The following is a 22214-nucleotide window of genomic DNA, read 5'->3' as shown; positions in this document are numbered from 1 at the left end:
GCCCGTGAGCCATGGCCGCTGAGTGAGCCTGCGCGTCCGGAGCCTGTGCTCCACGACGGGAGAGGCCACAACAGTGAGAGGCCCGCGTACCGCAAAAAAACAAACAAACAAAAATAAAAGGGCCTCCTTGAAACCCATCAGGGAGTTTGGGCTTTTTTTTTTTTAAACTTTTTTTTTTTTTTTTCACTAGTCAGCCCTTTTTTTAAAAATTTTTTTAATTAATTAATTTATTTTTTGGCCGCGTTGCACAGCATGTGGGATCTTAGTTTCCCGACCAGGGATCGAACCCGTGCACCCTGTGATGGAAGCATAGCGTCTTAACCACTGGACTGCCAGGGAAGTCCGGAGTTTGGGCTTTTCGAGCATTAGCTGCCCCAGACTCCTTGTGTGGTGCCTTACACTAAATGCCACACTTTCCTTCATCACAACCCAGTGTCAGTAGATTGGCTTTCCTGCACATGGGCAAACAGGACCCAAGTTTGGTTCGGTAACACTAGAAGCTACAGGAAATGAGATATCTTGAGCAAACTCAAAATCACCCTCTTTTCTTCCTTTCTACCAACAATACTGATCCCACTTGACGGGTTTAAATTCTTCAGTGACACACTTTCAAACCTGCTCTCCAGAGAGGCTCCAAGTATTCCCTCAGTGATCAGACTTCTAAAGACCCAAATTCATATCTGCATATTTTTAAAAGATAAAATGAGGCAGATTTTTAAATGTCAAGAGTTTATTTGAGCAAAAATCAATTTCAGTTGAAGTGCGCCAAAGCAGAAGTGGTTAGGAGCTTCCCAGGACAGGAGCCAGAGAAAGAAAGGACGTATATAGAGAAGGTGCAGAAGCAAAGAAAAGAAAGTATTTGAGTGGCTAGAGCTTAGAGCTTCGTTGGCTGTCTGTGATTAGTTGACCTTAGCGTTTTGGTTTCCTAATCTGGAGGCATTTACAGGGTTTGATTTTGGTTTGTCTCTGTAGGCCTCCTCGGCATGAGAGCCACATCAGCTGGATGGCCTCCTTGTTTAATTAATTTAACAACATCAATTCCCCAACAAAGTCTCAACATGAAATGACTCCAGTTCCAGGGGTGCAAATATATGCCCAACTCTGAACAGGCCACAAACGTGCGTGCAAGGATATCACGTGGATTTTCTATAAATCAACTCAATCCTGATTCTGAATTCCTTCCTGCTAAATCAGTTGTTTAGAGGAGGAAAAATAATGTTCCCTCTATACCCTTCTTGGCTGAGACCTCCTGTAATAAAAGACAAAGAGACAGGAGAAAAACGAACAGAAGTTTATTAACGTGTATACCTCACGTGCAGATGTGAAATTGCCAGGGAAGCTGAGATGGCTAGCACCTTAAATACTAATATCTTTAGCCAAAGACAAAAGAAAGATGTTGGGGGAACAGAGAGACCAGTTATGGGAAGTTACCAGGAAAAGCACAGTAAAAGGTAAGGTTTGTTCTGAAGATTTAAGTCTCCGCTTTCTTCACTGATAAGTTTCACGTGATTTTAGAGTCATCCCTCTTTTCCTGGTACTGAGAAGGAGACACCCTCACAAATGGAATTTCCTTTATAAATATAAATTTCCCTGACAGAAGGGTAACTTCTACTCTGTTTTCAGAGCTTCTCCTGTGTCTGCCTTTTCTCAAAAAAATAATCCACTCAAAATAATCTTTATACCAAAGAGACATATTTGGGGGTAGCATACTTTGCTACCCTTTAGTGGGAAATGCTAGCTCTGGCATTCTTGGGGCTTCCTGACCCCACTTCTATGCCTGGAATTATATCTTGGTTTCAGGGGCTCTGACAACACATCTCCAAGAAAGAGGTGAAGGGAAAGGCTCGTCTCTTTTTTTTTCTTTTTCTTTCTTTATTTACTTATTTATTTTTGGCTGTGTTGGGTCGGGTCTTCGTTGCTGTGCGCAGGCTTTCTCTAGTTGCGGAGAGCGGGCGGGGGGGGGCTACTCTTCGTTGCGGTGCCCGGGCTTCTCATTGCAGTGGCTTCTCTTGTTGCGAGGCTCTAGGTGCGCAGGCTTCAGTAGTTGTGGCACGTGGGCTCAGTAGTTGTGGCGCACGGGCTTAGTTGCTCCACAGCATGTGGGATCTTCCTGGACCAGGGCTCGAACCCGTGTCGTGAGAGGCCCGCGTACCGCAAAAAAACAAACAAACAAAAATAAAAGGGCCTCCTTGAAACCCATCAGGGAGTTTGGGCTTTTTTTTTTTTAAACTTTTTTTTTTTTTTTTCACTAGTCAGCCCTTTTTTTAAAAATTTTTTTAATTAATTAATTTATTTTTTGGCCGCGTTGCACAGCATGTGGGATCTTAGTTTCCCGACCAGGGATCGAACCCGTGCACCCTGTGATGGAAGCATAGCGTCTTAACCACTGGACTGCCAGGGAAGTCCGGAGTTTGGGCTTTTCGAGCATTAGCTGCCCCAGACTCCTTGTGTGGTGCCTTACACTAAATGCGACACTTTCCTTCATCACAACCCAGTGTCAGTAGATTGGCTTTCCTGCACATGGGCAAACAGGACCCAAGTTTGGTTCGGTAACACTAGAAGCTACAGGAAATGAGATATCTTGAGCAAACTCAAAATCACCCTCTTTTCTTCCTTTCTACCAACAATACTGATCCCACTTGACGGGTTTAAATTCTTCAGTGACACACTTTCAAACCTGCTCTCCAGAGAGGCTCCAAGTATTCCCTCAGTGATCAGACTTCTAAAGACCCAAATTCATATCTGCATATTTTTAAAAGATAAAATGAGGCAGATTTTTAAATGTCAAGAGTTTATTTGAGCAAAAATCAATTTCAGTTGAAGTGCGCCAAAGCAGAAGTGGTTAGGAGCTTCCCAGGACAGGAGCCAGAGAAAGAAAGGACGTATATAGAGAAGGTGCAGAAGCAAAGAAAAGAAAGTATTTGAGTGGCTAGAGCTTAGAGCTTCGTTGGCTGTCTGTGATTAGTTGACCTTAGCGTTTTGGTTTCCTAATCTGGAGGCATTTACAGGGTTTGATTTTGGTTTGTCTCTGTAGGCCTCCTCGGCATGAGAGCCACATCAGCTGGATGGCCTCCTTGTTTAATTAATTTAACAACATCAATTCCCCAACAAAGTCTCAACATGAAATGACTCCAGTTCCAGGGGTGCAAATATATGCCCAACTCTGAACAGGCCACAAACGTGCGTGCAAGGATATCACGTGGATTTTCTATAAATCAACTCAATCCTGATTCTGAATTCCTTCCTGCTAAATCAGTTGTTTAGAGGAGGAAAAATAATGTTCCCTCTATACCCTTCTTGGCTGAGACCTCCTGTAATAAAAGACAAAGAGACAGGAGAAAAACGAACAGAAGTTTATTAACGTGTATACCTCACGTGCAGATGTGAAATTGCCAGGGAAGCTGAGATGGCTAGCACCTTAAATACTAATATCTTTAGCCAAAGACAAAAGAAAGATGTTGGGGGAACAGAGAGACCAGTTATGGGAAGTTACCAGGAAAAGCACAGTAAAAGGTAAGGTTTGTTCTGAAGATTTAAGTCTCCGCTTTCTTCACTGATAAGTTTCACGTGATTTTAGAGTCATCCCTCTTTTCCTGGTACTGAGAAGGAGACACCCTCACAAATGGAATTTCCTTTATAAATATAAATTTCCCTGACAGAAGGGTAACTTCTACTCTGTTTTCAGAGCTTCTCCTGTGTCTGCCTTTTCTCAAAAAAATAATCCACTCAAAATAATCTTTATACCAAAGAGACATATTTGGGGGTAGCATACTTTGCTACCCTTTAGTGGGAAATGCTAGCTCTGGCATTCTTGGGGCTTCCTGACCCCACTTCTATGCCTGGAATTATATCTTGGTTTCAGGGGCTCTGACAACACATCTCCAAGAAAGAGGTGAAGGGAAAGGCTCGTCTCTTTTTTTTTCTTTTTCTTTCTTTATTTACTTATTTATTTTTGGCTGTGTTGGGTCGGGTCTTCGTTGCTGTGCGCAGGCTTTCTCTAGTTGCGGAGAGCGGGCGGGGGGGGGCTACTCTTCGTTGCGGTGCCCGGGCTTCTCATTGCAGTGGCTTCTCTTGTTGCGAGGCTCTAGGTGCGCAGGCTTCAGTAGTTGTGGCACGTGGGCTCAGTAGTTGTGGCGCACGGGCTTAGTTGCTCCACAGCATGTGGGATCTTCCTGGACCAGGGCTCGAACCCGTGTCCCATGCATTGGCAGGCGTATTCTTAACCACTGTGCCACCAAGGAAGCCCCGAAAGGCTGGTCTCTTGTCACTGACCCTCTGTTCCCTTGGCTGACGTTGATCCTTGGCATGACTCCCATGGCCCCAGCGGGTCTCTATTTCTCCTCGGCCACATTGTGGGATCTTTTGTGAGACTGGGAGCCCTACAGCTCAGGCCTTCTGAGTGCACCCATAGGCATTCCTCTCCGAGATTCCCAAACTACAGGGTCTGGAGTAATGTCCAACACCTTTCTTCACTAATCAGACAGTCCCAAAGGAAGGATTAAATAAGTACACGTGGCTGGTGTAGAGGAACAAAATTTGCCACCCCAAAATGTCTCTTTGGCATATGGGTTACTTCAAGCTGAAAACAATGAGGGCCTGAAAAACTCAGGAAGAAACTTTGAACTTCCCCCTAACTGTCTAAAAAAGAATTTAGGTAGAAAGCCTGTTCCCTAACAGAGCCATCTCCAGAGATATCCACAAAGGGTATGGGCTATATGTGGTGAGGAAAACTCTCTAGAGATCAGGTCCCCTCCGTGTCCCATTGTCTCTCCATGGCCCGGGCAAGCATTTATTTACCAAATATTTGTCAATTGCCTTTCTCCCCTCTCAAGTCTCAAACCACTACCCCCAACATCTCTTGTCTTTAGCTGAAGATGGTGTTAAGGTTTATTAATGGTTTGGGCCATTTTGGTGAGTTACTCAGTTTTCCTGGGTCTCTCCCATGTAGACATGTTATTAAACTTTGTTTGATTGTCTCCTGTTAATCTGTCTTGTGCCAATTTAATTCTTAGACCAGCCAGAAAAACCTAGAAGGGTAGAGGACAATGTCTTCCTCCCCGACACTGGCTAATGTCTTGAGAAATTAATTTTTTAGTGTTTGATGATATAATGGATATATCACATGAGGGAAGTGATGAAATAAAATTATTTTAAGGCAAGAAAAGGAAAATTTAACCGAGAATTTTCTCTGCCATTTAAGCCACTCCCCCTCCCCTTTAGTGGGCGTTGTGCATTTGCATTGTACATTAACCAGAAGACACAGGAATGCCTCCTCACCAAAAAAAATTTAAAAAGCAGTTTCCTCCTGGCACCAGCAAGGTAACTCCTTAGGAGATGACATTCCTTTCTGAATCCTATAAGAGGTCACAATAAGCCGCTGCCTACCTTGTTGGACTATTTAAACATTCATGATGTCACTTTGATGTATAACCCTTTGTCTCAAAAACTTCATAACTGTGCTTTAACCTCTAGCAAGAGAACAGTCCTCAGAGCTTCCTGAAAGACTGTCTCCTGGCTTATAATCCTCAGGTTGGCTCGAATAAGGTTTTCTATTTCTTTCTTAGGTTATTGACTAATTTTTTCATCAATAGAAGCATCAAAGATGACTCTGGTCTTCCTGTTCCAAATCGGAAAGTCTCCAACTTTCCAACCAGCAACAAGCATCCTAAGCCTATTTTTTTTAAATCAATTGGATTTATTTTTTAGAACTGTTTTATGTTTACAGAAAATTGAGCTGAAAATACAGAATTCTCACAGACCCTTCCTCCCACCCCCCACCCCCAGTTTCCCCACTCTCATCTTGCATTAGTAGGGTACATTTGTAAGAATCCTAAGCCTATTATTTCAAGTATAACAAACAGCTTTGAAAATGTGTATGTTGGATCATTTCTCCTCAATAGTGAGAAGTTGGATGTGTTTGTGTTTAAGACGTGAAAACCTATTGTAGAATTCCCGATAATTTCTCTGTAACCGAAAATTGAGCCATGTACCATGTTTGGCCACTAGATGGCGGAGAACACTAGGAAATGCAGTCTCTTCCTGTTTTGGTGGCCAAGAAAGTAGGTCAGTGAGTCAGGTTCTTTAATTACATATGTGGGTGCCTATTCCAAAGGTTGAATTTGGCCCGGGTTCACAATTTTCATAATAACAGAAGTCAGCCTAACCTTCAAGATGATTAAATTACAGTGACTAGCAGAGCACCTCTGCAGGGTAGCTTATATAAGCTTCTTCACTGGAAAATAGGAAAGATTAAAAGGAAAAATAACTGTTTTCCAAACATTACTGTCAAGGCATGAAGATTTTCAGAGTTATAAATAACAATCTGCTTCTGTGTGCCATAAAAAATTTACTTCTACTGTTTAAATTATGTGGAACATTGTCTGCCTTTTCATTAGAGAATAATAAACCTTTTCATGTGAATTATGCCTTGGACAAAATGTTCAGAGATTTTCTAATCTGTGTTAAACCTCACAGTTCTGTGAGGTAGACATTGCTACCATCTCCATCTCACAGATGAGCAAACAGACTCAGAGAGGTTCAGTAACTTGCCCTAAGCCTCACAGCCAGAAGCTGAAGAACCAGGCCGTGAGGTGGTGAGCAATGGTGGAACCGCCAACAGAGTCGGAAAACTTTTTTTTCTAATCCAGGCTCTGCCTCCTGTGCCTATTAGACCTTGAGGGGAAAAAAATCACCCTTAAAGTCCTGATTTTTTGTTTTTCCATTTGAAAAATTATTAGATGGTCCCTAAGGCAGTCTGCCTTAAATTTAAATACACCCAATCCCTGGAGATCTTGTTAAAATGCAGGTTCTGATTCAACAGGTCTGGGGTGGCCCTGAGAGTCTGCATTTCTGACCAACTCCCCAGGAGATGCCCGGGCTGCTGATTGGAAGACCACACCATGGAGCCTTCCTATTGTGGGTAGGTAATTATTAACATCTGCAAGGGATGTCCCAACACTAAGAAACTGGCGAACAATGCTTGCAGTTTGCAATATTCACTGGTAGCTGTCTATTTGAAAGGAACTCTTGCTTGGTATTGATCTATTTTTTTGCATCTAGATTAGCTGGAGCCTATCAGATCCTATTAGGGAATGAAACTGTTTTTCCAGTTATCAGCCACCAACATGTCCTTATCATTTGCTTCTTAGATTAACTGTTTTTTATTGCTGATTAATAGCACACCTGGCATCTCAGACGGAATCACCCCAGATTTCCTAGGTGACATCTGATACGAAGCCAATGTTTTATTTTTATGTCTTTGCAATGCAAAACCACAATCTTTATCTAATTACATGCCTGGACACAGGTAAGGCATCCTGTTCCCCAAATAAATAACCTCTAGATTTCTATACCCTTCCATACTGGCACATTCTTTTATCTCCTTGCATATTCCACGTGCTAGGGCGTTACTAAACCATAGCGTGTGCTTGAGATCCATTTGTCTGAGAGATTTTGCATCTACTCTATGCAGTGCTTTACAATGTATAAAAGCACTTTCACCTATGTTAACTCATTTGATCCTACAAAAACGTGGTGAATTAGATAGGGAAGATATCATTTTCCCCATTGCAGAGGAAAAGACGAAGGCTCCAGAAAGGTTGTGACAGGCAGGAACACAGCCAGCGTCCCCTGACTAAATGCCAAGTGCCTTCCACCGCACTGCACAGCTCTCCTACTCTACGTCGTGTTCAACGTGCATGTGAGTCTGTGAGCAAGTAGCGTGTGGACGCTGTAGCTAAAGGAAGAGGAAAGAAGGAGGTGGGGTAAGCTTGGCATCACTGTATTAGGAGAAACGAGGAAATAAGAGTAGAACATTGCAGCTGGTTGATGGCTAGGAAAAATCTTAAGTTTCTGGTGACATATTTCAAAACTCCAGGTTTGGATTCTACAGACCCATAACTTCAAAGGTCATTGCCTCACTTCTAGGATGAATATCTTAAATTGGGCTCTAGTTTTAGGATCAGCAAAAGTGCACTCAAGCCTAGTTCATTCATCCTATTCCATTTTCTACTGAATGCTGATGTGTATGAGGAAATCTAGGGGATGCAAAGATGAAGACACATTCTTGAACCCTAAAAAGCTTCTTGTTTAATAGAGAGGGCTAAGCATTTCAATTACTCACGTACTGCTTCATTTCAAAATATGATGTGGCACCTTGCTACGTGCCAAACACTATCCCAGGTGGAGAACAATGGCAATGAATAAGACAAGGCCCCTGATGTTTTGTTTTTCCATTTGAAAAATGATGAGATGGCCCCTAAGGCAGTGCACCTTAAATTTAAATGCACTCAGTCCCCGGAGATCTTGTTAAAATGCAGTTTCTGATTCAATCAGTCTGGGGTGTGCCTGAGAGTCTGCATTTCTAACCAGCTCCCCCAGTGATGATCTCACTGCTGACTGGAGGACCACACCTTGAAGCCTTCCCTGACCTCAAAGACTTCACTTGGTCAGTATAGGATACAGAAAAAATCAGTACGATACATGCCATGGGGAGGCGGATGGGGGAAGGGTGCTGCCCAAGTTTCCATAGAATCACAGAGAAGGGCAGCTATCCCAATCTTTTTTTTTTTTTTTTTTAATATTTATTTATTTATTTGGCTGCACAAGGTCTTAGCTGTGGCATGCGGGATCTAGTTCCCTGACCAGGGATCGAACCCAGGCCCCCTGCGTTGGGAGCGCAGAGTCTTAACCACTGGACCACCAGGGAAGTCCCTCTATCCCAATCTTGAAGAGTCAGGAGAAGCTTCCAAAAGGAAGGGACATTTAAGCTGAGCCAAGCTGGGCTGGAGGGGAGAACATATGTGCACAGGCCTAGAAGCAATGGTGTGTGGTAGATATTTAACAGCCATCTCTCTAGAGGTAGGCAAGAAGGCCCTAGTTTGTAGAATTTGCCCATTTCCTTGATATAAATACTCCCACCACGGCCGACTTTAGGCTACCAACAGGACATCACCAAACACATAATTGGGAAGAAATGTACACCAAACTCTCACAAGCGGGTGCAAACCACTTCAGAGCATCACTGCCTAGAGGTGGAAGTATGATGCTTCTGGGGAACCCCGAGCAGTCCTGTGGGGTGGGGACTCACAGTGTGTGCGGGTGTGGGGAGCGAGCAGCAGGCAGGGGGGAGGTGTGCAGGCAGAAAAGGGAGAGACGGGAGGGAAGGCTGCAAATGACCACATGCCATTTTAAGGAGTTTGGACTTCGTCCCGAGGAAAATCTGGAGTCATCACATGGTTTTAAGAAGGGAGTGACCCGGCTTCCCTGGTGGCGCAGTGGTTGAGAGTCCGCCTGCCGATGCAAGGGACGCGGGTTCGCGCCCCGGTCTGGGAGGATCCCACACGCCGCGGAGCGGCTGGGCCCGTGAGCCGTGGCCGCTGAGCCTGCGCGTCCGGAGCCTGTGCTCTGCAACGGGAGAGGCCGCGCCAGTGAGAGGCCCGCGTACCGCAAAAAAAAAAGAAAGGAGTGACCTTGTTGAGAGTAATGTCTGTAGAGTGATGGAGACAGAAGCCTGACCGCAGTGCTCTGGAGTGTGAACGAGAACAGATGGAGCCAACCTGGGGAGTGGAGACTGTGCGTGCAGACAACATCTATACTTACCTGCGAAGCAAAAAAATGCAAGGACGAAGGTAGAAACTGTTGGGTAACTTGAAGCCTAAAATCCCTGATTCGGGGATTTTTTTTTTCTTTAATATGAAAAAAGAAGTGGTTATGTTTAAATGAATATGACAAAGAGCCAGTAGAGAGGAGCAGGGACCACTGATGAAGGAAGGTCTCTGAGAGCAGGTAAGGATGAGACCCCAAGTTCAGATGACCTAGGACAGGATAGAGTAATATAAGGACCATGAGATTAAGCACATTTTATTAATGCTAAAAAAAATTCAAAGTAGTGCTCGGAGGGCAAGCCCCTTGTCTGTTCTATTCAATGCTGCCTCCCCAGCACCTGGAACAACTCCTGGAACACGGTGGGTGCTCGGCAAGTATTTGCGGAGGGAATTAATGCATGAACAGATAAGAGGAACCACCGATTAGGCGCACACTTTGTGCCAGGACTGTGAAAATGATGGTCATCCCCATACTCACTCGCTCTCTCTCTCTTTAGCTCCCCAACCAGTGGATCGAGCCGGTGCCCTCAACAGTGAAAGCACAGAGTCATAACCTCTGGACTGCCAGGGGATTCCCGCATGTGCTCTTTAATTCTTACAACTGCTCTAAGAGGTGAATGTTTACTTCCGCTTTACAGATGAGGAAAGAGAAGTGCAGAGAGATTTAGAAATTAAAGAGTTCAGGACGTGCCACCCCAAAATATATTGCTTTGGTATGTTGATCATTTTGAGCCGAAGGCATTTGAGAAACAGCAGGTGTGAGAGAAGGGCTCTCTGATCTACCCTCTTCTACCTAAAAACAGAACATAAAATTTCCTAGGAGGAAGTTGCCCTTGCTGTACCAGGAAGAGAACATCCTTGTCCCCAGAGCTGGGGAATCGACATTGAAATGTACAATTGGTCTGTACAAACAAGCTTATTGAAATAACCCTTATCTTCCACAACTTCCCCTCATGTATCTCCTAGTCACTTCCCCACGACTTACTGCGCCAGCCCAAACCCCTTTCTCTGGTCATTTCTTCAAAAGTTATCCTTTCTTTGTCTAAAAGGCATAAAAGCTTCCTGCTCTGGTCACATCTTTGGGTTGTCATTCTCTTGTGAATGTACATGTAAAATCTGATAAAAACGTGTACACTTTTTTCCTGTTATTCTTGTGTCGGTTTAATTCTCAGGCCCAGCTGGAGCCCCTAAGAGAGTAGAGAATTTTTTTCCTCCCCTGCGCAAACTTGCCCATAATCAGACAGCTAATGAGTGAATGTGGGATTTAATCCAAGTCAGTCTGATTCAAAGCCGTGCTTTTAATAATGATGATGATTTTAAACGTCTGGCTTTTAAACATTCTATCACTTTGCCACTTTACCATATTAGCGAAGTGGCCTGAACTCACTCCAGACCAACTGAATCAGAATTCCTGGAGGTGGGACCCAAGCATCCATATAGTTTAAATTTTTCTTCAGATGAATCTAATGTGCAGAGAAGGTTGGCCCCTACTTCATTAGCTCATTTCCTAATTGGAGGTTATAGATATTATCTACCTGCCATTTTATTTTGAAGGAAAATGTTTGCAAGTACACCAGACAAAACATTCACCTTATTTTCGTCAGGTAAGTAAAGTACCAGGCACACAGTAAGTGTCCTGTAATTGGAAAGTGTTGGCTGTAGTACTAATCCAGTACCTTTATAGAGAAATATTAAATATTTGAAGTAAAAATTGAAAATATTTGAGAAAGGAAAAGGAAAACTTGTGATACCTTGCATCAATCGAATAAGTATAAATAAGCTAATTACAGAGACAGGAGAACATAGCAGTTGAGCATGCAGCGTGTGGTGCCACAGATCCCAGCTCAAATGCTCACTAACTGTGTGACCTTTGGCAAGTTATTTAACCTCTCTGTGCACTAGTTTCCTCTCCTGTAAAATGGAGTTGCTGATAGTACCTACTTCATAGGATTGTTTAGAGAATGAAATGAGTTAATATGTGTAACCACACGGAGCACAGAAGCATTCTGTGTCGGTCAGGGTTGTAATCGCCTATCTTGCCCTACTAGAGTAAGAAAATTTTGTTTTCTTCCCGCTATATCTCCTGTCCTGAGAACAGAGCCTGCCACAATGTGGCCTTCCGTAAATGCTTATTATTGTTATTTTTTAAATAAGATAATTATGTAAAATAAATGTCCAGAATGTGTGTATGCCACTCAAAAATATTCATTGAATCTAAAGCTAAATATTTTAAACTTACTCATAAATCATGTTGACATCATACTTTTAGAGGAACTTGGTAAGCCACTCTAAAATAAAGAAACTGGGGACGTCCCTGGCAATCCAGTGGTTAAGGCGCTGCGTTTCCACTGCAGGGGCACGGGTTCAATCCCTGGTCAGGGAACTAAGGTCCTGCGTACCACAAGACCCAGCCTAAAATAAAAGAAAGAAACGGATAGCACCATTTAAAAAATATGATTAGATAGTCAAACCTTAAATTTTACATATGTTATCATCCAAATAATATTGGTCGTGGGTTAGAATAAAAATATGCGAAAATGAAAATAGTTGGATATTAAGATTATAGAATTGCAGTGATTTTACCCTTTTTCTCAGTTTTCTTTGTTATTACATCATCATTTTATACACTATCTGTTTCTCCCTACTGTTATTAAACTGACAACAGCTTCTTCTGATCTTGAGAACGAGAAAGAAAAGTCAAAGGAAATATTCCAACAGTTGAATTGCACTGAATAGTTTAATGCTGCCCTTTTTTTTTTTTTTTTTTTTTTTTTTAACATCTTTATTGGAGTATAACTGTTTTACAATAGTGTGTTAGTTTCTCCTTTACAACAAAGTGAATCAGTTATACATATACATATGTTCCCATATCTCTTCCCTCTTGCGTCTCTCATGGTCACAAAAATGCTGCCCTTTTAATGGCTGGAAATTTTTCATGGCATGGCTCTAGCCCCTCCACTACTTGTGAAAATGTCATTTAGGAAGCTTCTGCTTTATGAGCGATTCATAACCCTTAGGGAAGTTGGAGCAAAGAAATGTACAATGTGCCTATGAGTCATCCTTCAAATACTTGTATTTTCTTCAATAAGCCTCTGTAATGGGAAAAAAATTATCATTCCATACAAGCTTCTGAGTAGTAACCCTTGGAGACAAGTAACCCTTGGAGACAAGGCAATCTAGGGGCTAGACAGCCTGGAAAACAGCTTCCAGACCAATCAACTCCCTGGAAACAGTTTTTGAACCAATCAACTACCTAGAAACTGTACCTGGACCAATCACCATTTTCTAAGAACTATTTCTCCTAAAATCTGACAATGCTGCCTTGCAGAGAAATAAAATGTACCTGAATTATTTCTATGCTGACCTCACGTGTCCTAGCCCATCTGACGGCCTATTTGACAAGTACCTGGAACTCTGTGCCCCTCAGTAGAATTCATTCTGTACCGAATAATTTTTTTAGCCACATCCTTGTGGAACGAGGTAAGGTATACATTTCAGAATATATCATTTTGTACATTGTAGTGGTTTTGATGTTATTTTATGAGTGTTTTCAAATCACACTAGGTGGTTGTCCACGTTGGCCGCACCTTAGAATCACCTGAGGAGTTTTTAAAATTCTGATGCCCAGGCCTCCCCCTAGACCAATTAAATCAGAATTTCTGTCATCAGTATTTGTTAAATTTCCATAGATGATTCTAGTGTGCGTCTTAAGTTGAAAACAACTTCTTAACTAGATCTTAACTAGATTAAAAGCTCGCCATTTCTTGTATTTTGCTTTATCTCACCCCACGCGGCCTAGTACAGTTTTTCTGCCAAAACTAGGCAACCGGTTGATAGTAAAAACACAGGGAGTTACAGACAGGTACCTGGGATTGGGGGTAAGATCAGAATTACATCATCTTCTGAGCTGAGGAAGGAGTTTGTAAAAGCTTGTTCTTCTGGACTCAGATCTGTGTTTGAGGTCCAACTCTATCAGCACCCAACTCTCTTAAGTTAATCGTAAAATGGGGAAATAAAAGTATCTATTTGAAAGGGTGTCATAAGGATTATACTGAATAATGTAAGGAAAGCACTTAGCTTGACCCTTGGTACATGCTCCAGGAATAGCAAACTAAGAATAAATGCAAAATGATTGAGATGACCCACTTGCAAAAGCAATCCTTCCTAAGAGCTGATTTGTACAGTTCGTGGAGGAGTTGAGAAAGTAACCACAGTCACAGTGTTCAAAATGTATCCTCAGGCCTGCTAGTTAACTAAACAGAAATGGATTCTGATCAACCCTCCTGGAATTTGAACAATTCAAGTGACGTTAGAGTAATGGAAGTGTCACTGCCTGCACAGACTATAAAAAAGAAAACACTATAGAGATAGAAAAAAAGAAATGAAAAAAGAGGTAGAGAGAGTTTATGGTGCCTCTCTCTAGCACCGTATGGGAGAAAGAACCTATCTTCTGTGGTGGGAGCATTTTTGACCCAGTTTTGGGAGACTTTCCTGGATTATTGGAATAAGAAATTGTACAGCTACTCCAGCTATAACTTGATTCTCTAGAATCAATAGGCCCTTTTGGAAGCAGAAACTCCCTGGGGAATACCAAGCCTTATCTAATCACAGAGCCTCCTGGATCTGGGAGTTACAACCACAGAGCAGCCGGATCTTTCATCCTCAAGAAATCCCCCTGAAAACTCAAAGTGTAGGGCTTCCCTGGTGGCGCGGTGGTTGTGAGTCCACCTGCCGATGCAGGGGACACAGGTTCGAGCCCCGGTCCGGGAAGATCCCCCATGCCGTGGAGCGGCTAGGCCCGTGAGCCATGGCCGCTGAGCCTGTGCGTCCGGAGCCTGTGCTCTGCAACGGGAGAGGCCACAACAGTGAGAGGCCCGCGTGCCGCAAAAAAAAAGAAAAAAAAAACTCAAAACGTAGGAGGGAAAAGTTTTCAAAACTTAACCACATTTACATTTCAGTTTGTTGGGGCAGGAACTTCTCCTTTTGATTAACCCCTGTTAGTCACAATAATAATGCCAGTTCCAATGTACATCAAGGATCTGATTCCTCCAGCATCTAAAAGAAGCCTTCCACTATTGGCTTATGAGATTTCATTTTTGCAACCTGCCCTTCCACCCAGCTAGGAGTTTCACAAATACGTATCATTGGTCATGAGTGAAATTGGAAATTTCTCCTACTACCAATATACAAGGAGGGACTAAACTCACTGTAAAAACAGAAAGCCATTTTTATTATATCATCTAGGAAATAAAGCATTATTTAATGAATTCAAACTATTTTCTAAATGATACCCTTGTGTCCTCAATGTTATTGCAGCCCCTTAACAAGTTTTTCTTAATAAATAATATTCCTGTGGCTTGAGAAAGCTAGTATAGCAGTCCAGAAGCATAATTTATTTCCCAGGACATGGATAACATAGGGTGAAAATTTCTAATTTGTCGTGCATATATACTACAAATGGGATTATACAATGACAATTTTTTCATACATTGTCTAGTCATTCCAGTCACATTTGTTGACATGACTGTCATTTTTCCCATTGGATTCCCCTGACACCTTTGTTGAAAACTAATTAACTGTAAAAGTGGGAGTCTGCTTCTGGATTCTATTCTATTCCATTAATCTACTTACATCAATATCACTCTGTCTTGATGACTGTAGCTTTTTAGTAATTCTTGACATCTCAAACTTTGTCCTTTTTCAAGCTATTTTAGCTATTCTCTGTCCTTTACAATTTCACATAACCTTTACAGTCAGCTTATAAATTTCTTTTTAAATAATCCTGCCATGATTCTGATTGGGATGGTTTTGACTGTGTACATCAGTTTATGGAGGGTTGACATCATTATAATATGAAGGCTTCTAACCATGAGCAATTTCCACTCCATTTATGTAGATCTTTAATTTCCCTGTATAATATTTTGTATTTTCCAATATAGATGGTTTGCACATTTTTTGTAAAATTTGTTCATTCCGGGCTTCCCTGGTGGCGCAGTGGTTGAGAGTCCGCCTGCCGATGCAGGGGACACGGGTTCGTGCCCTGGTCCGGGAAGATCCCACATGCCGCGGAGAGGCTGGGCCCATGAGCCGTGGTCGCTGAGCCTGCGCGTCCGGAGCCTGTGCTCCGCGACGGAAGAGGCCACAACAGTGAGAGGCCCGCGTACCGCAAAAAAAAAAAAAAAAAAAAAAAAATTTGTTCATTCCTGAGTATTTTGTTTTGATGCTCTCATAAATGGTATTTTTTTAAATTTCACGTACGGCCCAGTAGCATAAAATATATCTTGGTGAATATCCGATGTGCACTTGTAAAGAATGTATACTCTGCAATTGTTGGGTCATCTACATATGTCAATTAGGTCAAGTTGGTAAGAATGTTATTCAAATCTCCTATATCCTTATTGATATTTTTGTCTATTTATTCTATCACATCTCTTCTCAAAAGAGAAGTATGAAAATCTCCAAGTATGACTGCAGATCTACTCCTCTCTTGTCAATTTTTGTTTTCGTATACTTTGATACTCTGTTATTAGGTGATCACACACTTGGGATTGTTCATGATTTCTTCATTGATTGACCTTTTGTTATTACAATATCATTCTTTATTCCTGGAAATATTCTTTGTCTTTAAATTTACTTCGCCTGATATATAGAAATACTAGCTTTCTGATGCTTAGTGTTTGCGTGGTATAGAGAAATACTTTAAAAATTAAAGAGGGTAAAAAAATCTATCTATGTCTCTGTATTTAAGTGCATCTCTTGTAAACAGCATATAGTTGGGTCTTGCTTTTTATCCAGGCTGACAATCTCTGTCTTTTAATTGAAGAGTTCAGTCCTTTTATATTTGGTGTGTTTATGTTATAGGTAGATTTAAGTTTACCATCTTGCTAATTTTTTTTAATTAATTAATTAATTTATTTATTTTTGGCTGTGTTGGGTTTTCGTTTCTGTGTGAGGGCTTTCTCCAGTTGCGGTGAGCGGGGGCCACTCTTCATCACGGTGCGCAGGCCTCTCACTGTTGTGCCCTCTCCCGTTGCGAAGCATAGGCTCCAGACGCGCAGGCTCAGTAGTGGCGGCTCACGGCGGATTCTTAACCACTGCACCACCAGGGAAGCCCCTTGCTATTCTTTTTTACTTAGTCTTCCTTTGGGTTGAAGTTTTTTGTTTTGGTTTTCTTCTTTCTTTTTTTCTTTCTTTCTTTTTTTTTTTTTGGTATTCTAGCTTATCTCCTCTTTTGCCTTTTTAGCTAATATTTTTAAAGTGATTACTAAAGATTACAATATACATCCTTAATTCATCACAGTCTACCTTGAATTGATATTATACCACTTTGTGTATAATGTAAAGGCCGTATAACAGTATATGATAATAATTTTTAGTAAAAGTATCTTTTTTGAAACTTCAAATTTTTACGTACAAATTTATCAAAGCCCATCAAATAGAATACTTAAGATGTTTGTATATCACTGTATATGACTTTTACCACACACACAAAAAGAACCATGAACAAATATTAAACTCTGGATAATGGTATGCATACTGAAGTGTCCAGGGATGAAGTTGACTGATGTCTCCAACTACTTTAACATGCATCAAAAAATAAGATGGACTGGGGACTTCCCTGGTGGTCCAGTGGTAAAGAATCCACCTTCCAATGCAGGGGACAAGGGTTCAATCCCTGGTCGGGGAACTAAGATCCCACATGCTGTGGGACAGCTTAAGCCTGCATGCCTCAATTAGAAAGCCAGCGTGCCACAAACTACAGAGCCCACGTGCCCTGGAGCCGGCATGCCACAACTAGAGAGAGAAAACCCGCACGCCACAAATAGAGAGAAGCCCACGCACTGCAACGAAAGATCCCACGTGCCTCAACAAAGACCCCACGTGCCACAAGGAAGACCTGACACAGCCAAAAAATAAATGAATAAATAAGATGGATTGATGGACAGTGAGGGGAATGCCTAGATGGACAGATATGTGATAAAGCAAAGAGAGCAAAACATTAATGGTAGAATATAGGCGATTCTTTCCATTTTTCTCTTTGTTTGAAAATTTTTATAATAAAATGTTGTATAAAAAAGCCAACCTTCGGGCTTCCCTGGTGGTGCAGCGTTTAAGAATCAGCCTGCCAATACAGGGGACACGGGTTTGAACCCTGGTCTGGGAAGATCCCACATGCCGCAGAGCAACTAAGCCCGCGAGCCACAACTACTGAGCCCATGCACCATAACTACTGAAGCCCATGCGCCTAGAGGCCATGCTCCGCAACAAGAGAAGCCACTGCAATGAGAAGCCCACGCACTGCAACCAAGAGTAGCCCCTGCTCGCCGCAACTAGAGAAAGCCCGCGCACAGCAACAAAGACCCAACACAGCCAAAAATAAATAAATAAAATAAAATAATTTATTTTAAAAAAAGCCAATCTTCTAATTTGGCATGAAAATTAAACTTTAATCTATTTTGTAATGTCAATTAATTACATACTGAAACCTTAAGGGCAGAAAAAATTTCACACATAAACTGTTCTGGTCATGGCCTTCCACCCTAGCCTAGCCCAGTGAATCCTTAACCTTGGTTTTCAGTTTATTTTTCTTAATTTTTAAAAATGTTTTTTAATTTTAAAAAATGTTTATATATATATATATATCTTTTTTCTTTTAGCCATGCCATGCAGCTTGCGGGATCTCAGTTCCCCAGCCAGGATGTGAACCTGGGCCCACGGCAGTGAAAGCACCGAGTCCTAACCACTGGACTGCCAGCAAAGTCCCTCCTTGACCTTGTTAATTCCAGACCTGGCCTGAACCCTAAATTCACCACAGTTGCAAGGCTGTACAAGATCTCACCCTTGCCTCTCCTTCCAGTCTCACCTAGCACCCCTCTTCTCACTCTGCACACCAAGCACATGAAACTTTCAGTTCCCTGAATGCCCTGGGATTGATCTTGCCTGAGGCCTCAAAGCCTCCACGTAAACTGTTTCCTTGCCTGGAATGCTGCCCTCCCTAACCCTCTCCTTCTTTTGGAAAAATCATGCTCACCATTTAGGTTTCCACAGAAATATCATTTCCCCAGTAAAGCAATCCCTCCTCTCCCAAAGTAGGTCAAGTTCCTGTCCTGGAGGAACTATGCGAAAGCACCTCCCAGTGCCTGAACTGCTCTGAAGCCAGCACAGAATCATGGAGTTTCCTGCTCAAAGAAAGCAGGCTGGGACCTCTGTAAGCTGCTCTTAAGCAAGGCATTCCCCTTCTCAGAATGAAGGAGGAGTGTGTAGAACACCTAAAAATCCCCAATTAAAAGCTGTTTTGGTTTAGAAATCATGCTTGCTTGCTTTTCATGTTATATCATAAGGAGAGAAATATGCCCCCTCAGTGCCCTAAATAAGGGAAGAGAGTTGTGATTGGATATTACCCTGGACCCACAACTTCTACCCTCAGGAAGCAATGAAATGGGTCAGAACACCAGCACCACACACACACACGCACACACACGCGCACACACACACACACACACAAACACACACACACACACACACGACAGTAGGACAGTAGTCAGTTCGTTTGTGCAGTAGCTCATCAGCAGTCTGTGAGCTAAACCTCCTTGCTGGCTCCCTTCCCCACCACTCTGTCCAGTCGCCAGCTGTAGAGCCATCCGTGCATGTGCAGAGCTCCACCTTCAGTCAGAGGTCTAGAAGCAGTGCCTTTATAACAATAGTGATAAACTGGAGTCACAGGGAACAGAGAGCCAGTGAAAACCTTGGCTTGGTTACTACCTTTTGGTGCCCTGAGTTGTCTGTCTCGCTAGAAGCAAAAGACATAGAGACAGACCTGATTCTGATAAGAGAAGGGAAGCAGCTCCAAATTTGACAAAGCCCAGAACAGCCTTCAACTCCATAGCTCCCATCCCCCCTGCACTTCTCTTTGTAAAACAGCCTCCGTCCTTTCTTCAGTGTTTCTCTTCCCATCAGAATCTAAATTCCATGAAGGCAGAAACACGTCTGTCTTGCTCCCTGTGGTATCTCAGCAGGTAGTTCAGAATAAGACCTCTATAAATATTCATTGAAAAAAGGAATCTCTGTCTCTTCTTCATTATACCATTCTGTATCTTAATCCTAAATGCCATCTTATTGTATGCATTCTGTACTGCATTCATTCATTTTTTTCTTTCATTTAATCATTTATTTAACCGACATTTATCCAACACCTGCTAAGCTCTGAGGAAGCAAGTGTTAGTATTACAGTTTCCTTATCTTTAAGAAGCTCATAATCCATAAGAAGCCCACAGAGAGTAAAGAATCCACCACCATCTGATGCAGAAGTGCCACAACAGAGGATAGGAAGGGAACGACAGACATGAAAAGTAAAATAGCAATGAGGAACTCTCTCTCCTATCAAATTAGCAAACATAAAAATAAAAGAGTAATAGTCAATCTCTCCTTGCTCCTTCCTAACAGAATCCCAATTTTTCTTTGGGTGTTCATGCCTCATCTATGCAGTCAGATGACTCAAGAGAAGTTGACTTTATCCTGGGATCCAAAGGCTGATTCCAAATAAACCAAAGATCATAATCCTATTCGGTGGGTGGCCAGTGATTGGTTCAAGAGCCCAAGCTTGGACTTCCCTGGTGGCGCAATGGTTAAGAATCCGCCTTCCAATGTAGGGGACACGGGTTCGATCCCTGGTCTGGGAAGATCCCACATGCCATAGAGCAACTAAGTCCATGCGCCACATCTACTGAGCCTGCGAGCCACAACTACTGAGTCCATGTGCCACAACTACTGAAGCCCGTGCGCCTAGAGCCCGTGCTCCGCAACAAGAGAAGCCACCTCAATGAGAAGCCTGTGCACTGCAACGAAGAGTAGCCCCCGCTCGCCGCAACTAGAGAAAGCCCGCACGCAGAAACGAAGACCCAACGCAGCTAAAAATAATTAAATGAATAAATAATTTTTAAAAAGAAAAGACCTCAAGCTTAAGGTTAGAGTTAGATTCCCTCAGGAACTATTCTACGTCCAGGAAAAAGCACATTACCTAAAAATGGCCCAATCAGACTGAAAAGTGGAACTTTATTCCATCATTAGGGTAGCATTTCTCCCCCTCACGAGCAAGGAAGCTGGCTGCCCCCGCCTGTGATGTGAGGGGGCCCTGAGGACAATGTTAGCCCATGGGGGGAATGGGGAACAACTGCAGATATGAGATAACTACAGAAAAATAGGGTAGAAACTCAAATTATAGCATGCCTGGAGCCTGCCCTACTTCTGTGGTTCCCACTATAGCAGTGATTATCATACATTCCTTATTGTTTAAGACAATCTGAGCTGGTTGTTAACTTGGATCCAAAAGTATCCTAACTGAAAAAGTAAAGGTATTGTGAAACTGTGTAACATAGGAAATGTTGATGCCAATACTACTAGCCCCCAAAAAGTAGACTACCAAATAATGCACACATAGTGATTACAGTGATATTTTAAAATCTATGAGAATAGTTATAAAAATACTAACAATGATTGTATTTGGATAGATGTACTATTGAGGAATAATTTTTAGATCTCACAATTTTCTATAATACATATATGTTACCGATACAGTGAAAATATATTTGAAGATTTAGTGGAAACATAGAGGAATGAACACCTAACTCTATCTAGAGGAGCTGGAGCAGGCTTTACAAGGAAGTGATGTGAGCTGATGCTGTCAGGAATGTCATTCACCAGAGGAAAGAGAGAAGCAATTCTAGGTCATACTCACTTCCTTTGTTAGATTTGGGCAGATAAATTAACTCCTACCAGCCTCAGGGTCCTCATTTTAAACTAGGGATAATATGACCTACCTCACAGTTTTGGTTGGAGATGATGATGGTGATGATGATTGATGTTATGTCAGAGGCAGAGTCATGAAAGTGCATGGCTGGTTCGGGGAGATTAGAATATTTTAGTATGTTTGGACCACAGGACACATGGCAGAACTGGAGCAGTAGCCAGATCGTGAAGGGCCTTGTATGTCCTACGGGAGATAGAGCTTCCAATAAGCTTGAAGCTTTATCCTGTTTGGGAAAGTGAGATTCAGATGTCACTGGAGACTGTTCTTGGATTCCACCTGGGCCCACTGTGGTTGCTTAGAAATGTACTGAGCCTGCTTCACCCCATCCCTAATACCAACCAGAGAAAAGGCAGAGGTAAATATCCCCAGGACAGGGTACGTTCCTACCGTGAGAAAGTTAATTCATAGTTTGCACCAACAAGCTGTCAGGAACACAGAAGAGCTATTGGCCTCTGAGAACAACTGGCCATTGTGAGAGGGTCTGGGATGGTCTCTTCTCAAAGGACATTGGTCTGGTGGTAGCATCAGCATAGGATGCCTTTATGGTAACTCAAGGACAAGGAAAGCTTGGCTTTCCCTTGGGGAGGATGCTGCCAAGTCTTGTTTTGTTTTTTGTGTTTTTAAATTTTTTTTATTGAAATATAGTTGATTAACAATGTCTTGTTAGTTTCAATTGTACAGCACAGTGATTCAATTATATATACATAAAATATCGATGTACATAATCATTTATTATATTTATTTATATTCATTATATATAATATATAATCATTTATATATATAATATATATTTTTATATAATA

The 22214-nt window shown here is 42.1% G+C and overlaps 1 long non-coding RNA gene and 1 other non-coding gene across 10 annotated transcripts in view; both read right to left on the bottom strand.

Annotated features, from left to right (window-relative positions):
• Positions 1-5921: 5921 nt before the first annotated feature.
• Positions 5922-22214, bottom strand: part of LOC114486987 (uncharacterized) — a 30439-nt gene continuing 14146 nt past the window's right edge. For 7 of the 9 annotated variants that reach the window (XR_008618402.1, XR_003681534.2, XR_008618401.1 and 4 more), the window contains 2 exons: positions 11845-12017; positions 5922-9815 (listed from right to left, as the gene is read on the bottom strand). This is a non-coding gene — a long non-coding RNA (uncharacterized lncRNA). Of the gene's footprint in view, positions 9816-11844; positions 12018-13471; positions 14445-21421; positions 22148-22214 lie in introns of those variants that run through there. The other 2 variants (XR_008618403.1, XR_008618406.1) reach the window with 2 other exon arrangements.
• TRNAG-CCC (transfer RNA glycine (anticodon CCC)) lies at positions 8635-8707 on the bottom strand. Its single transcript has one exon. It is a non-coding gene; the product is annotated as a tRNA-Gly (tRNA).

This window comes from Physeter macrocephalus, chromosome 10 (assembly GCF_002837175.3).
Source record: "Physeter macrocephalus isolate SW-GA chromosome 10, ASM283717v5, whole genome shotgun sequence".
Taxonomy (NCBI): domain Eukaryota; kingdom Metazoa; phylum Chordata; class Mammalia; order Artiodactyla; family Physeteridae; genus Physeter; species Physeter macrocephalus.
Note: the sequence above shows the minus strand (reverse complement) of the source record. Positions and strands in the feature narration are given on the sequence as shown.